The sequence below is a fragment of the Onychostoma macrolepis genome, chromosome 01 (assembly GCF_012432095.1).
Source record: "Onychostoma macrolepis isolate SWU-2019 chromosome 01, ASM1243209v1, whole genome shotgun sequence".
NCBI classification, from domain to species: domain Eukaryota; kingdom Metazoa; phylum Chordata; class Actinopteri; order Cypriniformes; family Cyprinidae; genus Onychostoma; species Onychostoma macrolepis.
This window is the reverse complement of record NC_081155.1, coordinates 24,939,191-24,964,240: the sequence shown is the minus strand read 5'-3', so window position 1 is coordinate 24,964,240 and position 25,050 is coordinate 24,939,191. Positions and strand designations below refer to the sequence as shown.

The window sequence follows — 25,050 nt, the reverse complement described above, 5'->3', positions numbered from 1 at the left end:
TTTCAGAAATTCAGATGATCTGTTTTCAGCTGTGCTTGTCAGACAGAGCCCATCTGGTGAGAAGGGTGGGTAAAGCGTTGTCTCGCTCATCCCTGCAAATTAGTCTTGATAAATAAACATGCATTAAAGCAGCCAAGATTTCTAAGAGACCTTTTGCGCATTCTTTCCATTATGCAGGTCTTATCTGTTAAATGGCTTTAAATGCAGCATTTTGCAATGCACTTTATAAACTCTTAAGTACTCTTAGTCATTCGGATTGATTGTATCTCGGTTCAGGAAATTTAGGAAGACAAATAAATATATTTCTTTAAAATGTAGCTTTGAAACATGAGGGAACTCATTGCACCAGTTTAAAAAATCATGGGGAAGATCTTAAAGATCCAAAATGTTCATATTTCTCAGTGTTTGCAGCTCTCCAACTTTGGAGCTTAGTGTCATCAAACCTTGTTCCGGCTCTAATGAGCTACATTAGTCAATCCATTTTCAGCCATGTTTGGAACTGAACAAAACCTTCTTTGGTTTTGATATGTTTTATTTGCTGGTGCTCTGCAGAGATCCATAGAGACATTGTTTAACGCAGGTTTCATCAAGCTTAAGCATATTTAGATCTTTAAATGTCTGTCTGCTGCCAGCGAGTTTATTCTTTGCTCTTTCAGTGTGAATTATCCATTCATCCTTCTCACTCCTTTTGATGAGCCTCTGTTTACATCTAATGAGTCTTACCAGAGTTTTCTCTGTACATCTGTCAAATCCCACTGTTCATTTTCCAGAGCGCTTTAGTTTCCATATTGTTTACATACAGGATTATTTCCAGTGGGTTAGACACAAAACAACTTGCACGTTTGATGGATTTTGGAAGATTTGGATTTGGGATTAAGCAACTGATTCATTATATAGAAACATCAGTGTCAAGGACAGGTCAGAGGAAAATCACTCAGCCAATAGAGATTGGGAATAGGGTTATTTGGTTTAACTCTTTTGTTGGTAATTGACCTTTTTTCTCATTACAAAGAACAAATCTTTTAATACATTTACAGTCGGGTGGACATTTAATACATGCAAATAAAAAAAGCAATGCTGACACTGAACATTCTTAATATGGGATAAGTAACAAGTGGTTACTACACAAAAATGTATGCATCAAATAGCAAGAAGGTTTGGGTAAATGTGCCAGCTTTTTTTTTTGATAATAATAATGATTATAATAACACTTTTTAAAAGTCAGGGTCATCTCAGTGTCAAGCCCAATACCTGAATTGTTAGCATTACTTGATATGCTACTTACACACACACACACAAATAATGACATAAAACAAAAAGATAAAATGAAAACACGAATGCATGAAAAGTTCTAAAAATGAAGGGTTGACATTTTTCTGTCTACGTATTTAAAAATCACTGAATGCAGCTTTTAGGCATGCAAACAATGACTCTGACTTTGATTAAAAGCTGGCAACATCATGTATTGCCCAAGGCTCTTTCACACTGCAAGTTTGATACATTCAATGATCTTTGAACGGATGTGGAAAAATTAAAGAGATCTGTTTAAAAGCACACCAACCCAAGGCCATGAATGGTGTTATGTTTAAATTAATTGTGGTCTTTTATGCAAAAGACTTCAAACTTATTCACATTTTTTAATTAAATCCAAACATCATTTCTAACACATAATAACACCAAATATAAACATAAATTTATTGTAGGCATACTTTAGATGTAAAGATATCCTGGCCTGTAATTAATCATACTGCACACTTTAATCCGAAATTTCCATCCATGCATCTCTAAATTCCAGCCTAAATTCCTGACCTTTCACCAGAGTCTAATTTTTTATCGAATTAGTGCTGATTTTTTTTTTTCATAACCATTATCCCGAACTGCATGTTAAGAAAATGATATGAAGGGATTTGCAGTGCATAATGTCACCGATATCTGCTTTTCCTGGAACAGTTAATGACACGAGCTTTAAGTTGTATCTCTGCTTAAAGGGATAGTTCACCCAAAAATGAAAATCCTGTCATGAGTTTCTCTCTTCTGCTGAGCATAAAATAAGATATTTTGAAGATTTTGCATAACCAAACAGTTGCTGGACCCCATTGACTTCTATGGAAATAATCTCATAGAGGTTTGAAACAACTTGAGGGTAAATGCTGACAGATGATGTAATTTTCAATTTTTTTTGGGTGAACTATCCTTTTAAGCACCTCTGTTGGAGGTGGCAAGCCATTTGTTTTTCACGCCTTCAGTTGAAATATTTAAAAATAGTAAAGTAATTTCTCTCTGTCTAGATTCCTAGTGTAGCTTGTCACTTTAAGTCTATACACGAACACTCCTAAAATAGGAAAAGGAGAGGAGAGAGAGAGAGAGAGAGAGAGCACAGTGAAGCATCCTAATGTTTCACTTAGAGAACAGGAAGAGTAACTGTGTCACTCAAATCAATGCCCTCTAAAGTATCCATAGAGGTGGCTATCAGAATTCACACTCCAGATTTGGAGCCTCTTGAGATGGATTTTGTGAAATGATCCATTTAAAACAAAACTTCTTACTTGTGACCTTTATGCTTGGGAGACATTGCCCTCTAACTTTAAAACTTGGCCTTCACACTTTGTTTCCCTATAGGGCTGTTCATAAACCTTGGTAAACATAAACTTGGGTTATCTTATTTCATATTTCACAATTCACAGTTTATACTGTACTTTATCTGTGCCCTGGGTTAATATTTAATCTTTGTAGTTGGGTTTCGAGATTTCACAAACTCTGGGTTAACATTCGTATTTGCATATTTATGAGGCTGATTAAATTTTTTGGACTAATGCAGCACGCAATGGGCACACAACCCCTACTTGACCATCTGTGGAAATGTTGCCATGCTTTATGCACACTTTGGATCTCTTAAAGGAATAGTTGAAATTATAATCACGTGATTATTTACCAGTCTTGTTATCATTAACTGAAACTAGAACTAGAATGATTAAAATTCAGTTTTGGTAATTGAAATACAGCTGAAATATAAATATTAGATTAAAAAGTTTAAAAATTTGCCATCTATCTGAAAATATGTTGAAGTTGCAGTACTAAAATTACTAAAAACTAAACCTGAAATAAAATAGTAACATTTAAACAAACAAACAAACAAACAAATCAATAAATTAATACATGTTTTAGAATATATATATTTTTCTCTGTTAGTTCATGTTAACGAATGTTCAGTAATTTTACTCTAATGGCAATATGTAGGTCCTTTTCTATGCAATTACAGTGAAATAACTAAACATAAATATAGGAGCCTGATAAAAAAATGCTCATTTTAGAAGAAAATTTCAGACGGCATTTAGAGGTTTTTTTGCATCTGAACTCTTCATTTGTTATGTTCTCTATGTTCTATTGTGAATAAAATATTGGCTCACGTGATTTGAAAGTCTTTTAGTTTTTATTTTACTAAAATAAAATAAAAAACGTCCCACCATTTCTGGAATTCAGGTTGCATTAACCTTGGGGCGAACTAACAAACTATTAGCCTTTAATAAATTTCATTAGTCTCTGTAATGCAAGCACACATATAATAAGAGCAAGCCACGAACCAATGAGTGTAAAAGCAGAAGTACAAATGAATTGTCAGTGTCAAGAGAGGCACTTGGATCTCTCTTCACAAAGAACCAAACATACAATGTTTTTTTTTGGTCCAAGTTGCCCTGGTAACAAGTACTACATCAGGTCTCATGCCTTTGCCAAAATACATTTCCCTTCTTTCTCAATGAAAAACATTTTTTATGTAACCGCTCAGGACACAACGAGTGTGTCTGCAAGTATATATGTGCCTCTCCAGCCTTCACACAAACAATATCACGCTCTCATTTGAACTCTAACCACACAATGATAGATTTGACAGCCATTGAATGCCACTCTCTTTTTAGCAGGGCTCAGGACATTTATCAAACTGATTCTGTCCATCTGTATCTCAAAGACCGGCACCCTCGATGCTTTTGTACACCAGCCTGATTGTTATCATAGGGCTCGTAAGATAAATCCAACTGAGGGCAGCTTTTATTGAATCTTTCTATAAAAAGACAGGAGCACCCACACATACACCGAGAAGCTTTATACCCCATATCATGTTGAAGGTCACATCTAAGGACTATGCTAATGAGGTGTCATCAACATATTTTCATGATTATCTTTATACATGCTCGGCACTGGTCATTACTCTCAGGACAAAGGTAAGGAAAGATCATCACCCTCGTAAGCATGAAAGGCTAATTGTCACCTACAGCAACAATTCCAGTCGGTATATACCAAGCTGTAAAAAGTGCTCTGCACTCTGAGCACTAAGTCAACAAAGTGGCAGTTATTGAGATTCATGCTACCTTGTCCCTGCAGGTATGCCATTTTGTGTCATTTTCAGTCTTCTTTATAGTCTGTAAATGCCCATGTGTACACCTGACTGATCTTTACCTCAGTCACCTTCCTACCTGTCCACAACTTCAGCATTTGACATTTGGTTTTTCAGAAGCATCCTGTCTGGAAGGCCTCCGTAGTGCACACCAAAAGGCTGGTGACGGGGCTCTTTTAAAATTGTGTGTGTGTGTGTGTGTGTGTAAAAGAAAGACTCGTCAATAGACACTTCTTGCCTTCTCAAGGCTGTAAACATGGACTTGAGGGAGAAGTTACAAGCGATCACCATGTGGGGGAGCAGTGGTTCTACACCATCTTTTCTTGTTGGTGTGCGATTTTAAAAACACAGATCCTCTGCGATTTGTCTAAATCAAAGAATCTTGAGCTGAGAATGACATGACTGGGTCCCTTCAGCTGGCGTTACTGCAAAAGTGTATAACATTTTTTTGACAGCCTTTGCAATTGAAATGAACATTAAACCAACCATCAACGTTCTCTTATTTAAAGTTATGTCTCGGTAAATCAGTATCTGAGACTATGAAGGCTTGGTATATGAGTCAATGACATGATTTTTTAAGAAGTTATTTATTTATTTATATAATCCTATCCACTGATTTATTCAAAAATACATAAAAATCATAAAAATACACAAAAATAATGAAAAAAATATGGCAAACTATGTAATGTTTTTTCTAATGTCTTTTCTAATTACACTTTTTTCTTTGATGTTATGATAGCTCATGACGTTTTGGACTTGAAAATATGCATACAATGACTTGAGTACACTTCTATGATGAGAATCTTTTTGATTTAAATTTCTGTATTAAAATTCATTTTCAGTAAAGTTCAAAAAGCAACTGTCCTGATATGAAAAAAAGTCTCATTAAAGGAATGAAAAAAATATGTATTTTAATGAGACTTCTTCATTCTTTATTAATATTTGAAAAATCAAATCAGCAAATCAAAGTCATGTGGTGCGACCAAGTTGTATTTTTCATCCATCAAGTAGAAACATGGAAAATTATCTCCTAGAGAAGACACCATGCTTGATAAATCTTTTAAAATGTCAGACAATTTGACAAGGCTAGTTCATGTTGTAAAATAATGTAACAATATTTATGAATTAAAATTTTACACTATTTGCAAGAAATACATTTCCCCATGAAAAAAGGTATTCAAAAACTTCAAGTTTTGAATTGATAAGTTAAGGCTACCTGTGTGAACCTACTACGCAAACATGAATGTGTGTGTTTATTAAAAAATACTGGAGCTGTCTCTCCTGATAAATGTTGTATTCCACACTCCCATCTCTTATTTCATACTGTCAAAGAGGAAAACCGCACTGCATTTCTCTCTCATAACCAGCTGTGAACCAGCCTTGCGTGAACACACACACACCAATTCCAGTATGTTTATTTGCTGTGCGCTCTAGTGTGAAACAAGCTCTCACACCTGTCGAAACTTCAACCCCTCCCCCTTTCTCCTTCCTCTCTTGATGGCGTGAACCGTGCTGATGCAGTTGCTAAAACTCTCCCTCTTGCATATAGTCACTGAAGGAGATGTTTGGAACTCCTCAGGGCCGATCATTTCTTGACAGTTTTGTTCGTTATGTTCTTCTAAAAAATGAAAAAACTCCTGGAGTTATAAACTCCATAAACAAGTCGTTGCTGTGTCTACTAAGAGTTCCTTTGATGAATACAGTTTAAAACAAATGCAAAAAATAAAAGAGTATTTTTATTCGTGTTGTTTTAATGACTGTAATATCATGTAATTATCATATAATTACATACCAAAAATCCTAACACCTTGAATACATGTGTAAACATCTTTTTTATTTATTTATTTATTTTCAGAATAAAGAGTACATTTACAAATAGCACAAATTGTTAATTTAACATAAACAAGATTATGTTGACACAGTCATGAGGTTATGCAAAAAGTTTGCTCTATGATATCATTCTCTGTTTAATGTTTTAATTTCTGCAGGTTTATGCATATTGGTTGCATCACTTGTTTTTGGTAATCACACCACATTAGTTTTTTAATTATTAAGTAGTGAAGCAGTTTTAAGCCTATCTATCTATCTATCTATCTATCTATCGGAATAAAACCAGTTCATAAATGTTACATGAAGCAACATTTTTTTTTAGGTTAAATTACTTTTTATTTAATTTTTTTTTTACATTGCACACATTTAAAACACAACAGCAGCAAGACAAAAATTTGCATACTTCACGCCTTGCTGAGTTTGGCAATCCACGGCTTCTCGCACAATCCCCAAAGGAGTGTTCTCTTACACTAAGAGTGGTTCTCCCCCTTCGTTTTCTGCCCCTCTCCCTTCCTTCTGCTCCTTCCATCCATCGCTCTTCCACAGTGCATGAGGAACAGGCTAGGCAAGTAATGAGGCACATTAGCGCTCGCTCCAGATAAAAGCAGAACACTGGTGAAGTGTTTAAGATCCCTATCACACACCGAGAGAAAAGGAGGGAGAATTCTAGAGGTCTGGACACAGACTGAGCCTCCATCAGTGGAGATCACAGATAGAATAAGAAGCTTTGATCACAGATCCAGGGTCAGTGAATGGTAATCTACAGTCGATGTAAGAGGGACTAGCTTAGAGCTGGAGGATGAGATCATTGAGAGATCAATGGGAACAAGTCCTTTAACTTCAGGTATTGGGTAAACATTGAAACAGTGCTTGTACAATGGCTGGAATATGTTAAGGTGCATCTAAAACAAATGGATGTGAGAAATCTCCTCAAACTGAGATGTCTATCCCATTTTCTAAAGGACACAAGCATGTGCTGATTTTCAAACCGCTTTTAGATAATTTCCATCCAACAAAACACTGGAGATTTATAGAAAGAAATCCTTGAAGCACATCTCTAGGTTAGAAAAAAAAAAAAACAACATCACATGCAATAGAAGTCAACCCACACAGAGGCTTTCAGAAACATGGGTTTATATTTGCTGGCTGGGAGATTCACTTCAATGTGAAATGAAGGTTAAAGGTCTGTGCAATTGAACCATCTTGGGGCGAGTGACCTAAGTTAGAGAAAGCTACTGCTGATGCAGTTCATTTACTTCTGCAGACCCCTGCAACATGACACAAGAAGTCACAAATGTGGCTCTGTACATGTTTTAAAATGAATTATTCAGGCGAGTTAAGTGCTCCTTGATGCTATTGCGGTCAGAAATGTGCTGTTTTTATTTCATATTCTTGAAGGTGAGAAAAAATCTGTTAAACTGCTGATTTCTCTAGATGACTGTGACCATCTTCTCCTTGTTTTTGACAGTGACGCCCACTGCTTTTCAAGGGCAGGCACTGGTGGTGTCCATCAAAATGACATTGTGAGTCGACTCATATACATGATGATATTGAAACAAGATAATTTATATGCAATTTATCGCTATGCAAAAAATGGGTAACAAGATTTTGTATCAGGTTGCAATGTTGCAAACACTAAATATAACAGCAGAAGATGAGAAAATATTGAAACTACAAGGGGAAATAGTAACACTTAAGTTTAGGGACCAGTTCTCACTATTAACTATTTGCTTATTAGCATGCATATTACTAGTATATTGACTGTTTATTAGTGCTTATAAAGCACATATTAACGCCTTATTCTGCATGACCATACCATACTCTTACCCCATCCCTAAACTTAACAACTACCTTAACTATTAATAAGCAGCAAATTAGTTTATTGAGGCAAAAGTTAGTTAATAGTGAGAATTGGTCCCCAAACAAAAATGTGCTTGGAAGGTGAAGAGTCAGAAATATTGAGATTTAACACAAAGAAAACATGAAATGTGTAATGGATGCTTTCTGCAGATGGAAACAGTGTTTTTAGGTAATTGCATTTATACAACATTTGTAGTTACACTGTTAACTTTTGACTAAACTGTAACCCAAACGTTTACACTACAACCTAACCATACTTCAAACTCAGCAGTAAATTAGGGAATTTTCCAGAAACAACGCAGTTAAATCAATAGTGTTTTAGGTATTTAATGTTAGTAGCTACATATTAGGTGACCTTTACTAAAGTGAAACCTGTATTCTACTATCTGTTTCTTTATGTAGAGATGTTGTGCTTTTGGATGATCATTCAGAATTTGCCATTTTAGTTGTTCATGAGGTCTAGTGCAGAGTCTGATCAATCTCTTGCATTTTTCGAGATTACTGACTGGTTTTAGAAACAGAATGATTGAAACTCCATTCACTAGCATGTCTGGTTCCAATTTACATGTAAAAACAAAATTTTGGAAGCTTTGTATGTCACAGACATTTAGTAAGTTTGACAGACAAAATGTTGGATAACAAGGCTTATCAGCACAGTAATTTGTTTGCCTATTTGAGTTGTCAGTCATTTATTTTTTTTGTAAGGTCAATTGAGTTCCCTTCTGAAATTAATAGCTATACATTTTTATAACAAGACATTTCTGATGGCTATATTTTCCCCCATAATGTTGTCTCATTTTGATTGTTGCCTTGGTCCCACTTTATATTAGGTGGCCTTAACTACTATGTACTTACATTTAAATTAATAATTTGATACAATGCACTTATTGTGTACATACATGTTTTTACATTGTACTTATATTTTTAAAAATACCTGTATGTAGTTACATCTGTAATTAATTTTGTAATTACATTTATAATTACTCTGTTGACCCATTCCTTACACCTTAACCTACCCATACCACCAAACCTGTCCCTAACCTTACCCGTATCCCACCTCAATAGCAGCAAAAGTGTTTTGCAATACAATAAGTACATTGTACTTATTTTTTGATGTAAGTACATAGTTGTTAAGGCCACCTAATATAAAGTGTGACCGTTGCCTTTAATAGATGTATTAGTATATACAAGTTCACTGCACTGCACTGCACTGCACTCCCCCCCCCCACACACTTACAAACACACAGATGTCATTGCTGGGAACGGCAATAAATTAGATAACTCTCTTTTACATTATTGATGTTTAAAATCATTGTTCACTTTGTGTTTCTGTGCTTGTCAAAGGTAAAATGGACATCCAAAGATTTTATTTTTTTTTCCTGTCTATAAGCCTGAACAAGAGAAAAATGATCGAAGTGCTAATTAATGCTCAAGCAAATAACCCACCTTAATTACTCTTGATTGCACGTGTTAGCAGCCCACCCTTAATTTTGTTTATTTTTCACTCCTAGTTTATCTTGTGATGAGTTTATCAAGCTCTGCTGAAGGGAAGCCATTTCACATGATGGTGATGTGGAAGAAGGCTGAACATTATGTTCTGCATCCACTTTGCTCCTCTAGATACAGTACGTAACAACTAACAATGGTTTTACAAGGAGGAGTGGTATGATGTTTTTCCTCTCCACAGTGCATGAATATTTTGATTATACTTTGCTGATGCACTTCACAAGGAGACTATTTAGTGCTGTTAGCTGACCTTCCTTGATTTTGGCTCAAATAAAACCTCCACTTCTGAAAACATCTTGTTGTGACCTGCACCCTCGTCTTTCTGGATGCAGGTTACAAAAGAACAACACAAGAAGAAAAAGAATAACAAAACTCTAACATCACAATAACTTAAGAAGCTTAGGGTCTTTGAGGCGCTGCCCCTAGGGAGCTACATACAGTGGGGCAAAAAAGTATTTAGTCAGCCACCAATTGTGCAAGTTCTCCCACTTAAAAAGATGAGAGAGGCCTGTAATTTTCATCATAGGTATACCTCAACTATGTAGGATTTTTAAAGAATTAATTGGTAAATTCCTCGGTAAAATAAGTATTTGGTCACCTACAAACAAGCAAGATTTCTGGCTCTCACAGACCTGTAACTTCTTCTTTAAGAGGCTCCTCTGTCCTCCACTCGTTACCTGTATTAATGGCATCTGTTTGAACTCGTTATCAGTATAAAAGACACCTGTCCACAACCTCAAACAGTCCAACTCCAAACTCCGCCATGGCCAAGACCAAGGAGCTGTCAAAGGACACCAGAAACAAAATTGTAGACCTGCACCAGGCTGAGAAGACTGAATCTGCAATAGGTAAGCAGCTTGGTGTGAAGAAATTAACTGTGGGAGCAATTATTAGAAAATGGAAGACATACAAGACCACTGATAATCTCCCTCGATCTGGGGCTCCACGCAAGATCTCACCCCGTGGGGTCAAAATGATCACAAGAACTGTGAGCAAAATTCCCAGAACCACACGGGGGGACCTAGTGAATGACCTGCAGAGAGCTGGGACCAAAGTAACAAAGGCTACCATCAGTAACACTGCGCCGCCAGGGACTCAAATCCTGCAGTGCAAGACGTGTCCCCCTGCTTAAGCCAGTACATGTCCGGGCCCGTCTGAAGTTTGCTAGAGAGCATTTGGATGATCCAGAAGAGGATTGGGAGAATGTCATATGGTCAGATGAAACCAAAATAGAACTTTTTGGTAAAAACTCAACTTGTCGTGTTTGGAGGAGAAAGAATGCCGAGTGGCATCCAAAGAACACCATACCTTCTGTGAAGCATGGGGGTGGAAACATCATGCTTTGGGGCTGTTTTTCTGCAAAGGGACCAGGACGACTGATCCGTGTAAACGAAAGAATGAATGGGGCCATGTATCGTGAGATTTTGAGTGAAAACCTCCTTCCATCAGCAAGGGCACGTGGCTGGGTCTTTCAGCATGACAATGATCCCAAACACACCGCCCGGGCAACAAAGGAGTGGCCTCGTAAGAAGCATTTCAAGGTCCTGGAGTGACCTAGCCAGTCTCCAGATCTCAACCCCATCGAAAATCTTTGGAGTCCGTGTTGCCCAGCAACAGCCCCAAAACATTACTGCTCTAGAGGAGATCTGCATGGAGGAATGGGCCAAAATACCAGCAACAGTGTGTGAAGACTTACAGAAAACGTATATAACGGGTAAATAATAAAGGGTATATAACAAAGTATTGAGATGAAATTTTGTTATTGACCAAATACTTATTTTCCACCATAATTTGCAAATAAATTCTTTAAAAATCCTACAATGTGATTTTCTGTATTTTTTTTTTTATCATTTTGTCTCTCATAGTTGAGGTATACCTATGATGAAAATTACAGGCCTCTCTCATCTTTTAAGTGGGAGAACTTGCACAATTGGTGGCTGACTAAATACTGTACATCTCAACAAACACAAATTGTGGCAGTGAAGAGCGTGAACAGGCAAAAAAGAAAAGAAAATCAAAGCAACTGAGGTGCAGAGAAATACAGTGCACAAAATCATATGTAATCAAGCAATATGTTACATTCCTCAAAATCTGGATAACACCCCGTTATTTTGAAGAAAAGTTATCAAGAAAGTTAGAGAAAGTGTCAGCTTGGCTTGATGCCTCTTTTTTAACTTTAAATACTAAGAAGACAAAGTCCATATGTTTTTCAATAACAAAATTACCGGTAACAGAATCATTAAACAGTAGAATTAAAAATGAGATTATAGAACAAGTATCAGAAGAAAAATATCTTGGTATGATTTTAGATTCTCAGTTAAATTTTAAAAGTCATGTTAAAAAGTTATGTAAAACAATTAAGGCAAATCTTACCAGCTTTAGAATAATAAGAAATTGTTTAACATATGATCATGCTTTTTTGTTTTTAAATTCGATGATATTATCACATATAGTATATGGATTATCTATTTGGTCTCAGACAAATCAATGCATAACTAACCAGGTTGAATGTCTTTACAACAGAGCTATGAAAGTTTTAGATAGAAAGCAAATAAGATACCATCATTGTCAGATCCTCAGTAAATATAAGATTTTGAGCTTTGCTCATTTTGTCTTTTTTCATTATGTAAAGCTTGTGTTTAAATGTTTAAATGGACTTGCTCCTATGCCTTTATGTAATTTTTTTGTGAGATTACAGGGAAGCAGTAGATCCACTAGAGCGGCTTCTAGTGGAAACTGTAGAGTTATACATTGTAAAACATCATTTGCTCAGGCTGCTCTCTCAGTGAAAGGTGTCAAATCTTTTAATTTGTTGCCTGATTATTTAAAATCTACTGCAAATTATAATTATTTTAAAAAGCCACAAAATCTTGGTTGATACATCAACAAACTTGTAGTCATGTTTAGTGTATTAGTATTATAAATTTGTGTACTACTTGTTTATTTTTGTAATAGTAATTTATAAAAGCCCTCCTAGGGACAAGTGTTGCGAATTAGCTTTGGCTATAAGCACTATGGTACATGCATGGGATGACTGTTGTTTCAGTTTCATCTATGTTTATTGTATCTGTCCCTAACAAATAAAACATAAATAAATAAATAAATCGTGACATCCACAAAATAACAGAACTGGTTCACAACTTATCTTCCAAAGTCAAAATTAAACCTGAAACCTAAACATATATAATTATATTTGTAACACTCAATATCCATCAGAAATGAACTTTGACTTTCGTCTATGGAAACATGTTAATTACATTTGTAGGATACAAGGATACAAAAGGATCCAAGATGGCGGCGCGATCAGACGCAGCGGCTGCTCCAGGTCCCAAAGACGGTGCTTTTTTGTCTTTTAATGTCGTCTGTTCGTCTCCAAATAGTGTAAATTTACCGCTAGTTCATAAGGAAATCACTCCTAAACTCATATATGTTCGCCAAAGACTTTTGGATATCGGCAATGCATACAAAGACCAACTCTCGCCGGCGGCTACTGAGAAGCTACGAGGCCTCTGTTTACTGCTGAAGCCGGACCTCGAGACCGCGGCCTCGCCTACTGTCGCTACCCGCACAAGGCGGCGTCAAGCGGTGTGAGAGAGGACGGAAGCGCGGTAAGCGGAGGTATCTGAGCTAGGCTGAGGAAAACCCCACAAGACCGGCTCTCCCAACACTCATGCTCTCAAACGTTCGCTCTCTGGAAAACAAACTGGACTTAATTCAACTCAGTCGATCTACACAGCATGAGACAAGGGATTGTTGTGTGTTTGTTTTCACTGAAACATGGCTGAACGACAACATCCCGGACTCTGCCATTCAGCTGCACGGACTAACTTGCTACCGCACGGACAGAGATTCATCACTGTCTGGTAAGACTCGGCGGTGGCTTGTGTGTACGTCAACAAAGAATGGTGTAACAATGCTGGGGTAGTGACAAAACACTGTTCATCGCTGGTGGAGTTTATGTTTGTGAAGTGTCGACCGTTCTATCTGCCGCGGGAGTTCACGGCCATTGTTATTGTCGCGGTATACATCCCACCGTGCGCAAGCGCAAAGGGCGCGTCATGAGCTGTACAGCGCCATCAGCGAACAACAAACAAATAACCCCGACGGCTTTTTCATCATAGCCGGTGACTTCAACCACGCAAACTTAAAGACAGTTTTGCCAAAGTTCTACCAACATGTGAACTTTGCAACAAGGGGAAATAACACACTGGACTTTGTTTACACAACAGTTAAGGCGCATACAAAGCTGAACCCGCCCCCACCTCGGGTACTCGGACCACATCTCTGTTATGCTAATCCCAGCATACAGACCACTTCTGAAACTGGCCAAACCGGTTCACAAACAGATCAAGGTATGGCCAAACAATGCCACCTCAGCACTGCAGGACTGCTTCCAGGACACAGACTGGAACATGTTCAAAGAGGCGGCCACCTACAACAACCACACAGACCTGCAGGAGTACACTGAAACTGTGACTGCTTACATCCAAAAGTGCACGAATGATGTGACAGTCACCAAGACCATCACCACACGCGCCAACCAGAAGCCATGGATGACAGCAGAGGTTCGTGGGCTGCTAAAGTCCAGAGATGAAGCATTCAGATCAGGAGATAAAGCAGCCCTCAAAACAGCAAGAGCCAATCTGTCCCGCAGCATCAAAAATGCAAAACGGTGGGGGGATCACGTGACCCTTCGACGGCGATGCAGGCTTAGTCTTTCGCTCTGCTCACTTTGCCACATATTGTAAGATCCTGTCAGTAAAATTTGAACCACTCTGTATTGGACCCATCATGAGTGCTAAGGCAGACAAAGGGGATCGGAAAAGAGAGATTGAGCAATCGCCAATGAAGAAAAATTCAGAGATTCCGCCATCTCCAGAGAAGACCTCGACGATGCTATCGCTAGCCGTATTGAACTAGCATTTAAACAACAGCAAAACACTTTGAATTCGGTTGTGAATTCGGCAGTAAGAGATGCGATGGACTCTGTACTGATTCCAGCATTGCGCGAACTGCGTGAGGACATACAAGCGACCAACAAGTCTGTTAAAAAGCTAAGAGAGGAGTTTGAGGCCATAACTACCGCGGCGAAGCAGACACGTGACCGCGTTGACTCTGTGCAAGCAGATGCATGTGAGGATAGGAGGGCAGTCACGGACGTAAGAAATCAGCTGGGCGACTCACCGAGAAGATGACGGATATGGAGGACAGGTGCAGGAGGAACAACGACGACTGGTGGGGCTGCCAGAGGGGCTGAGGGATCCGGCGGCTGGTTTCCTCAGAGTTCATCTTCCCAAGTGGATTCCTTCCTTGAGGGGCCGTGACATTGAGATTGACCGGGCGCACCGGCGTGTATGATGGAGGAGAGGCTCCGATCGGCCGCGCACTCTTATCTTCCGTGTACTGAGATGGCATGACAGATCAGATATCCTGAAGGGTGCTCGGCAGGCCTATCCGGTGAAATGCGCACAGAACAATGTTACACTACTATTTTTCCCGACTTTAGTCCAGCTACAGCGATCAGGAGAAAGGCATTTGGTCCGGTTTTGAAGAAGATGACAGCGCTTGGCCTCCAGCCCTTCCTCATCTATCCGGCGGTGGTTAAACTACGGCACAAAGGGGAACAGAAAAGCTTGATTCCCCTCAGAAAGCGGAGGATTTTATCAGCTCCTGTCTCAGCAGAAGACATATGCCGCGGCTCTGCGGGCGGCGACGGGAACAGCGGCCGCTGTCTCTCCGGTCCAGCGGGAGGAACTTGATGGCGGGATGGACATGGTTCTAGCTGCCCAGTAGGGGATGATGGTAGGATGGACATGGACGCTTGTTAAGTCTATTTTTGCTTTTTCTTCTCTCCTCTCTACTACCGAGATATTGTCCCTATATATCCGGTACAACGATCTCGTTGCTGGTAAGACTGACACTCCTTTTTTTTTTTTCTCTCTCACTCTTTTTGGAGGGACTAATTGAGAGTAGGTTTAATTAAAAATATTTTTGGCTGTGTGGGCCTTTCGGGAGACATGTCTTGCGTTGAGTGGATCGGTCACGAACCATCACTATTTTTGTTGCTCAGTCAGACCTATGTTCTTGGTAATGTGCGGTCTGAGTTGTTCCTCGTTTATAGTTGTTGGTTGTTCAGGTTTTTATGTTGTTTTACTTTTACAACAGACATTTATACTGTTATTTATTTTACCTTATTTCTAAAGGGATTTTTCTTCTAGGAGGTTTGGTATCTAAAATGCACGTCAGCGTTTACATGCTATTTACAGAATGGAAGTGCTTTTGTTTTTTCATTTATTGAATACAATTTAGGGATTGTGAATATTCAATGCATACTCTAAATATTTTATCACTGAATGTGAATGGTTTAAATTCGCTGTTAAACGAACCCGTGTGTTAGAATATTTACACCGTAAGTCTATTTCCTGTGCCCTAATTCAAGAGACGCATTTAAAACAAGCTGATGTGGCACGTTTTCAGAATAAATATTATAAATTAGTGGCTTTTCCTGCGCTCAAAATAAAACTAAGGGGTGCTTATCCTTGTTAATCGAAAGTTAAATTTAACAATTGAACACCTTGGTAGTGATGAGAAGGGTAGATTTGTGTTTATCCGATGCAAAATATATAATAATAGGTTAGCATTGGTCTCTATTTACGGTCCGAATGAGACAGACAGTGCGTTCCTTACACAGATTTCCAAAACATTACTTGAGCAGACTGACTGCCCATTAGTTGTGGGTGGGGATTTTAATGCTGTCATAAATCCTGCTTTAGATAAATCTCAATTTGATACAACAGCCAATCCATCTTCTAAATTACTGAATAAATTTATCACGGAGCTCAACTTAATCGATCTTTGGAGAATTCAGAATACTAAAGCTAAGGACTTCACTTTTTTCTAATAGACATAAGACTTTCTCTAGGATAGACTACATATTTCTCAGCCCATCTTTAATTTCGTCGAATTCGTCCATCTCTATATTACCAATTTTATTATCTGATCATTCTGCTGTGTTGTGCAGTGTTCCTCTCTCGATGTTAAAGCCAAAGCCCTAGATGGCGCTTTAACATATCATTATTAAGTAATCAGACTTTCATTACTTCATTAAAAGAATATATTAAGGAATTTCTTGAAATCAATATGCCCTCTGATGTGGATCCTCAAATAATGTGGGAATCGACTAAATGCGCCATACGAGGATTCTTTTTCTTCTACTCTTGCCAAAGCGAAAACTTACCAATTTACACAATTAGAAAATAAAATACAATCATTGCAAAACCTACAAAACAACATTTTACTGAGCAACAGGCTACACAGTTGTCCTCTTTAAAAGAAGAATATGATTTACTTTCACACTCAAAGGCGGAATTTATTTTACATAGGACTAGGCAAAAATATTATTTTGAATCAGAGAGACCTAGTCATTTATTGGCCCTTAGGTTGAAAGAATGCGAGTCTAAGGCATATATTAGCGCAATAAAATCATCGGATGATCAGGTCACCATGAATCCTGCGGCAATTAATGACATATTTAAAGGTTTTTACATGAATCTGTATAAAGCCGAAACAGATTTTGATGAACCAATTTGTAAGCAGTATTTAGATAAATTGGAACTGCCTCGGATCTCACAGATGGATAAAGAATCTTTGGAGGCCCCATTAAGTTTGGAGGAGCTTCACGTCTCTCTAAAAGCCTTCAAAAGGGCAAATCGCCAGGTCTAGATGGTCTCCCCCCGGAATTATATTTAGAAATTTGGGATTTGGTAGGGACACTTATGCTTAATTCATTTAATTTTGCGATTGAACATGGGGTTTTTCATAGAGATCAAAAAACATCACTGATTTCATTACTTCTTAAAAAAGGGAAAGACCCATTAGATTGTTCCAGCTACAGACCGATTTCGCTTATCCCATGTGATCTTAAAATCTATGCTAAAGTTTTTGCTTTTCGTATGGAGAAGGTAATTCATAGTCTGATCAAGGAGGACCAAACTGGTTTCATCAAGGGGCGCAATGCATCTGACAATATGCGTCGACTCCTTCATATTCTGGACTTTGCAGACTCCCACCCGACCCCTTGTGCGGTCTTTTCACTTGATGCAGAAAAAGCCTTTGACAGGCTAGAGTGGAATTATATGTGGGCAGTTCTGCAATGTTTCGGCTTCGGCGAACACTTCATTTCTATGATTAAGACATTATACCACTCACCTGCAGCATCAGTCATAACTGGTAATATTATTTCCCCCCCGTTCCCTTTGCAGCGGGGAACAAGGCAGGGATGTCCGCTTTCACCCTTATTGTTTTGTCTATCTCTTGAACCCTTAGCACAAGCCATCAGGAAATCTGAAGTATCGATTAAGATTCATGATCATAATCATAGTATTTCGTTATACGCTGATGATATTATTCTATATTTAGACCACTTTGATGTTTCAGTCTCTAGTGTAATTAAGGAATTTGATAATTTTAGTAGCTTATCAGGATATAAAATAAATTGGAGCAAATCTGCTTTAATGCCAATTAACAATGTTAAAGTCAATTCTTCTATTCCTCATTTATCCCTATTAAGGAATCTTTCATCTATTTGGGCATTACCATATATAAAAACATTCATAAGATTGCCAGAGACAATTTTAATAATATCTTAGTTAAAGTCAAAATGACATTCAAAGATGGAAGAATCTTAAAGTCTCTCTTCAAGGAAGAATTTCCACTGTTAAGATGAATTTGTTACCTCGATTAAATTTTTTTCTCTATGCTACCACTTTCTCCCCTCCAGGTTATTTTAAGGAGATTAACTCCATAATTTCTAAATTTATCTGGAATGATAAATACCCCAGAATTAAACTTACCACATTACAACATCCTAATAGCGCAGGAGGACTGGCTGTACCAAATTTTGAACTGTATTATTGGTCGCTCCAGCTTAAGGCTCTTCATAATTGGGTTGATCCTCAATCTACAGTTTCTTGGAGAGTGATTGAAGCTGACAAGGTTAAACCAAATAGACTCCAAGATATGTTATTTACTGGCACAGGAAAAAAGGGATAAGTATAAATTTGGTCCGGTTGTGGCCAACTCTATTAAAATCTGGAAAACGGTGGAACGTCGGATAGGAGGAACCTTCAAATTTTGTAATAGTACACCTTTATGGCACAATTTTAATTTTGTATGCGGAAATCGTCCATTTGTCCAACCCTCTTGGTCCTCTTTGGGTGTAAACACATGCGGTGATATATATGATAACCAGGGCCTATGTTCATTTCAGACATTAAGAACCAAATTTTGTCTACCAGCATCCGCATATTTTGTCTTTCTTCAGTTACGTTCTGCTCTCAAAGCGTATGGAGTTCCTTGGGCATCTCCCATCTCCTCTCATCCTATGCAAGATTGGATTGCACCATCTGTTGGTCGGCCGTCTGTTTCTTTAATATATAATAAGATTATTGATTGCATTACAAAACCTCTTTCTATTCAAACTATTTGGAATAGGGAGTTATCTGACCTTAATTTATCTGTCGACTGGGAGAGAGTGTGGTCTAATCTCAGTTTAACATCTAAAAATCTGGCTCATCGTCTTATTCACTTCAAAGTCATTCATAGAGCATACATAACTCCTTACAAAAGATTTAAAATGAAACTACAACCGAATCTCAACTGCCATATATGTAATACTACATCATCAGGTACTTTTCTGCATATGTTTTGGGAATGTCCTGTCGTCATCAGTCTATGGACACATGTAAACCTGGTTTTATCATCCTTATTGCAAATGGATTGGTCTGTTAATCCAAGTTTGTGTCTTCTTAATGATGATTCTGATCTCTGTATAACCTCAATGCAAAAGAGAATGATGTTTGCTGGTTTTACAGCTGCGAAGAAGACAATAATACAAAACTGGTTTACACCGCACATGTGTGGAAAAACATATTGGATCCGTAGTCTCCTGCACATAGTGGCTTGTGAATGTACAACAGCACGAATCAATGGGGCCAAGCCTTCTACCATCGATGCTTGGCAGTGCTTTCTTTTTGATATACGTGACTGTATAAAGGAGTGACTTTTGTGTTTTTCTTGCCTTTCCCTCTTTCCCTCCCTTTGATTGGACTTTGAGATATTGAGTATGTGTCTGTTGTTGTTTTTTTATTTTTTTTTTTTTTTTTTTATTTTGGATGTTGTGTATAAAAAATAAATAAAAATGTTGATAACAAAAAAAAAAAAAAGCAAAACGGTCATATGCTCAAAAAAATCAACAATCACTTCACAGACAGCAGTGACACACGGAGCCTGTGGCAAGCTACCCAGCTAACAAATTTATGTTCTGAGAACGTTTTTGTAACGTTCTGTTTTGGTTGTGGGAACGTTATTTGGAATGTTCAAAAAATGTGGAAATGTCCAGTTTGCGTTACGTTGCTAGAACGTTATTTGATGGTTAGCATAACGTTCCTACAACGTTCTTGCAACCTACATTTCACTAAAAATATAACGTTCTATGAACGTTTATTTGGAACATTCCAAGAACGTTAAAATGTCCAGTTTGCTTAATGTTCCTAGAACGTTATTTTTTGGTTAGCATAACGTTCCTACAACGTTCTTGCAACCTAAATTTCACTAAAAATATAATGTTCTATGAACGTTTATTTGGAACATTCCAAGAACGTTAAAATGTCCAGTTTGCTTAACGTTCCTAGAACGTTATTTTTTGTTAGCATAACGTTCCTACAACGTTCTTGCAACCTAAATTTCACTAAAAATATAACGTTCTATGAACGCGTTTGTTTGGAACATTCAAGAACGTTAAAATGTCCAGTTTGCTTAACGTTATTTTTGTTAGCATAACGCTCCTACAACGTTCTTGCAACCTAAATTTCACTAAAAATATAACGTTATATGAACGTTTGTTTGGAACAATCCAAGAACGTTAAAATGTCCAGTTTGCTTAACGTTATTTTTTGTTAGCATAACGTTCCTACAACGTTCTTGCAACCTAAATTTCACTAAAAATATAACGTTATATGAACGTTTGTTTGGAACATTCCAAGAACGTTAAAATGTCCAGTTTGCTTAACGTTCCTAGAACATTATTTTATGGTTAGCATAACGTTCCTGCAACCTAAATTTCATTTTAAAAAATATAACGTTCTATGAACGTTTGTTTGGAACATTCCAAGAACGTTAAAATGTCCAGTTTGCTTAACGTTATTTTTTGTTAGCATAACGTTCCTACAACGTTCTTGCAACCTAAATTTCACTAAAAATATAACGTTATATGAGCGTTTGTTTGGAACATTCCAAGAACGTTAAAATGTCCAGTTTGCTTAACGTTCCTAGAACATTATTTTATGGTTAGCATAACGTTCCTGCAACCTAAATTTCATTTAAAAAAATATAACGTTCTATGAACGTTTCTTTGGAACATTCCAAGAACGTTAAAATGTCCAGTTTGCTTAACGTAGCTAGAACGTTATTTTATGGTTAGCATAATGTTCCTACAAATTTATTTCCACCTACATTTTCTTAAAAATACAACATCCTAAAAACATTTATTTGGAACATTACAAAGTTTAGTTTAATAAAATGTTATTTTAAGATTAGCAGTATTGCAACATTTGCTTTCAACATCATTTTTATTAACACAACCTTCCAGATACGAGCAAGTATATAATTACATGTGCATTTCAACAGGTATCTGAATTATTAAAGATAGTCACTTTCAAAAAGTTCATTAACACATTGAACAAATTGGTGAAATTTGCATATCATGTAAAATAATAATAATAATAATAATATGTAGTTTAATATTTATGACAATGAACTATAACTTCAGAGCTAAATATAAACTATCATATTAACATTTAATAATTGAGGACTTCTATATGAATTTGAGTGTGGGGTGTGGGTGCTGAAAAACTGTGGTCCATGTCCCGTCTCTCCACGCTCCATCTATAAAGTAAACAGATTGGCTGAGGTTACAAAGTGATATTACAAAATGCCTATAAAATAATTAGTGTGGCTATGCCAAAAAAATTATTAGGATCTGTGCTGTGAGTTCTACAAATATTACATGAGTCAAAGGTAGTTTCATTTGACTTGGCATATGTTACTTTCATTGACAAGCTACTTTCATAGCAGCATTAAGAAAAATGTCTTCTGAAGCATCATTAGATTAAGAAAAATATAAACATTCAAATAATACATTTTCATCGTGTCATTTCCAAAAAACAATTTTTAGGTCAACATAAATTGACCTAATTTATTCATCTTAATAGGTATACACATGCACACTACTGGAAATACGTCATAATAGGGTAGTTAAGTCAACTACAATTTCCATTTTATACCAATTTGAAACAGGAAAAATCCCTTCAAATATAGATAACATTTAGAAGTTATCAATAAAGTTATTAAATGGCAAAAGTTGCCTTGTTACATGTTATTAGCTAATAAACTGTTACATGAACTCAGTTAAGGAAGGAAACTCAGAGATAAAACAGGTAAGATTAATAGGTTCTAGTAGGTGTTTCTGGGTAGGGATGCTAGCATTGAACCATTAACTGACAGTAAGAATTTTTGCTATTAATACATCAGTTAAATTGTTAAAGAATAATTTGTAATGTTTTCCTTTAAAAAAAAAATGCTGCATGGATTAAAAAACCAGCATTGTCAAAATGGCATTGAGAGCAAAAAAACAAGTTACACGTAAGTTGTTAGTTAATCCTTTAAATTTTACAGGTATTCAGAAACAAGATAAATAACAGAAGGTATAAGTAGCTATTATTATGTCTCAAAGCCTAAACTATAAACTTTTTGAAGCTTGAAAATAAAGACTGTCTAGACTTCCAATGGAAAGACAAAAATGATGAATGAATATCAAAAATAAAAACATTCGTTTGAAGATGAATGAAATTCATTCAAAATGAATTTGGAAAAACATGAGGGTGAGTAAACCATGACAGAATTTAATTTTTTTTAACTATGCTGATCTCAGCTAAAATTTTTAAATATTGCCAAGTAAATATAAAGTTGTCCTGACATGTGTCCTACCTTGTGCATCTTGACAATATCTGCAGAGACTACTTTTCAGATAGTAGTAGATCTGCCAGGATCATAACTTGAATGGCTGATGCCATTATTGTCCCTGAAGACAAAACACAAAATTAGAGAAATTTAACTCACAATTAAGCAACATTTATGGACAGCTTATTTTTATGAATCATAACAAGACAATTTTTAACCACTACAAACTTAGCATTAGCAATTACCTGACATCTTTATAAAAAAAACAAAGCAACTTTAGGATAAGGGAAAGTAGAAGTTTTATTAACTATATTAGTTAAGTATATAAATGTATAACTATAATCAGAACTTAAGACTTCACTGGTATTCTTCTGAAGCAACACAAAATACCAAACGACTTTGACGGAATGACAGACAAACTGAAATTTAAGATGTTATTCACTCTGCCAATTCAGTCTGAATCAAATTGGTGGCACACTACATTACATCAAACATGACCGGTCTTTAGATGTCATTCTTGTGGGATGTTAGTTTGTTATTTTTCATCTGTATTGTGTAACGTTATTCACGATTTGATCAATCTTTAGGTTTAAATTTCAATCTAATATTCACAAAACAAAAGTATACTATTGCTTCAGAAGACTTAACATTTGTGCTGCTGGTCATTTCTGGTCATCATTACATCTGCATTAATAGCAATTCATCAAAATATAAAAACTGAAGAACGATGAATTTAAATAACTGTTTATAAGGTGACAAATTACATCTTGTACAACACTAAAGCCCATCAATTTGTTTAATGTGAATACTACTTAATTTATTTTAGACCCATATTAGTATCAGCCGTCTTGTTGCAAATGACCCTCGCTGCCTTTGCACTGAAAAGATTGATTTCAAAAGCATGACAACAATTTGTTAGTATGAATTTTAAGAAAGACAACGTGAGGAGCAAATAACTGTGTAAAATGTTAACTAAAGTTAACAAAACAGCCATTATAAATGCTCTTCAGCCCCTTTGTTCACTGCGTTCATGGATTTAGTAAACTTGATCAGCATCACATGGATATTCTAGATGAAACTGACAAAGCGGATAATAAATAATGATTAACTAAAAGTTTAAACGTATTGTAATACAGAGAATATGTCTTTGCTTTACCTTGCTTGAGAACTGTGGCGCGAGTGACAGTTAGAGATGACGACATCCTGTCAGCTGTCTCTCCAGTTTGTCTGTGTCCAGCTGTGAGAACCCCCCCCCCCCCACTTGCTAACACTTGCCGTTGATAACTTTGATGTGGTTGGTTGTTAGCTCCTTGCTTCTTTGCTAGCTAACATTACAATGATAACTGAGCTGGTTAATCTTCAGATAAAGTTGACAAAACACAAAATAACGTTCAAAAGTGCTTTAAATAAGAATACAGAAGTGAATGCTTACCTATTATTTTCCGTGACCGCGTCGAGCCGACCGGCTGTGATCCCGTCCGTGACTGTGAGCTGTGGGGAGGGGCGGATGAGACTGACTGAAAAATGCGCGCGGTTTTGAAAAATAATATTTTGTCTCGAGTAAAATTAATTTCTTTAAAAGGATTGATCTATGCTTAATATGAAGCAGATTGATGTATTTATTATATTATCTTTAGTTATGAAGGCTATTTAATTAATATTGAGAGAGATCAAACGTGACTTCTCGAAAAACAATGTTAGAAATCATGAATTAAGCTAATTTTAGATTAAATTAATTTATACTTATTTAGATTGAGCTCCCTTAACCTAATGAGATTTTGAGTTCACATCACAAATATATATTGAGTTGAAATAAAAAAAATTTTGTTAAATTAACTAATTTAATTTAGCAATGCCACTGATTTACAGTGTATGACATTTCACTATAGGCCTATGACTTCAATAAGTTATAAAAGATATATAATTAATAATGATAAAGTATATAATTATAAAAGATTCAGTGACTCATTCAGGTGATTTGCCACATCCTAATCGAGGTTGTAGTTTCATATTTAAATACATTTTATTTTTCTATCATATTCGGTTCTATTCTATTCATGTTTTATATAGCCTATAAGTTGTTTTTTCTTTTTTTCTAAAGATGTTTCTCCCAACATTATGGTAATGTTCATAAAGTAGCCTGCAATCATAAGGACATGAATACTGTTCTCAGAATGTTTTGATAACAACATAACATTTAGCATTTAATTATTAATTTAGAAATTATATTACATTACAATAACGTTCTAAGAATGTTGTTCTAAAAATGTTTTCTCTCAACATTATGAGAACGTTCATTAAGTACAAATCAAATCTTAAAGACGTTCCAAGAACGTTGATTTAAGAATGTTTTCTCTCAACATTATAAGAACGTTCATGAAGTAAAAATGACGCCCTAAAGACGCTCCAAGAACGTTGATTTAAGAACGTTTTCTATCAGCATTATA

At 36.5% G+C, this 25,050-nt stretch overlaps 1 long non-coding RNA gene across 2 annotated transcripts; it reads right to left on the bottom strand.

Annotated features, from left to right (window-relative positions):
* Nucleotides 1-21,102: 21,102 nt before the first annotated feature.
* On the bottom strand, nt 21,103-24,092 carry LOC131548182 (uncharacterized). 2 transcript variants are annotated; one of them, XR_009273104.1, is made up of 4 exons: nt 24,036-24,092; nt 23,760-23,813; nt 22,631-22,724; nt 21,103-21,529 (listed from the first exon to the last, which is right to left on the bottom strand). It is a non-coding gene; the product is annotated as an uncharacterized LOC131548182 (long non-coding RNA). The 2 variants fall into 2 exon arrangements; XR_009273102.1 differs by lacking the exon at nt 24,036-24,092 and having other exon boundaries at nt 23,760-23,850.
* Between the last annotated feature and the right edge of the window lie 958 nt (nt 24,093-25,050).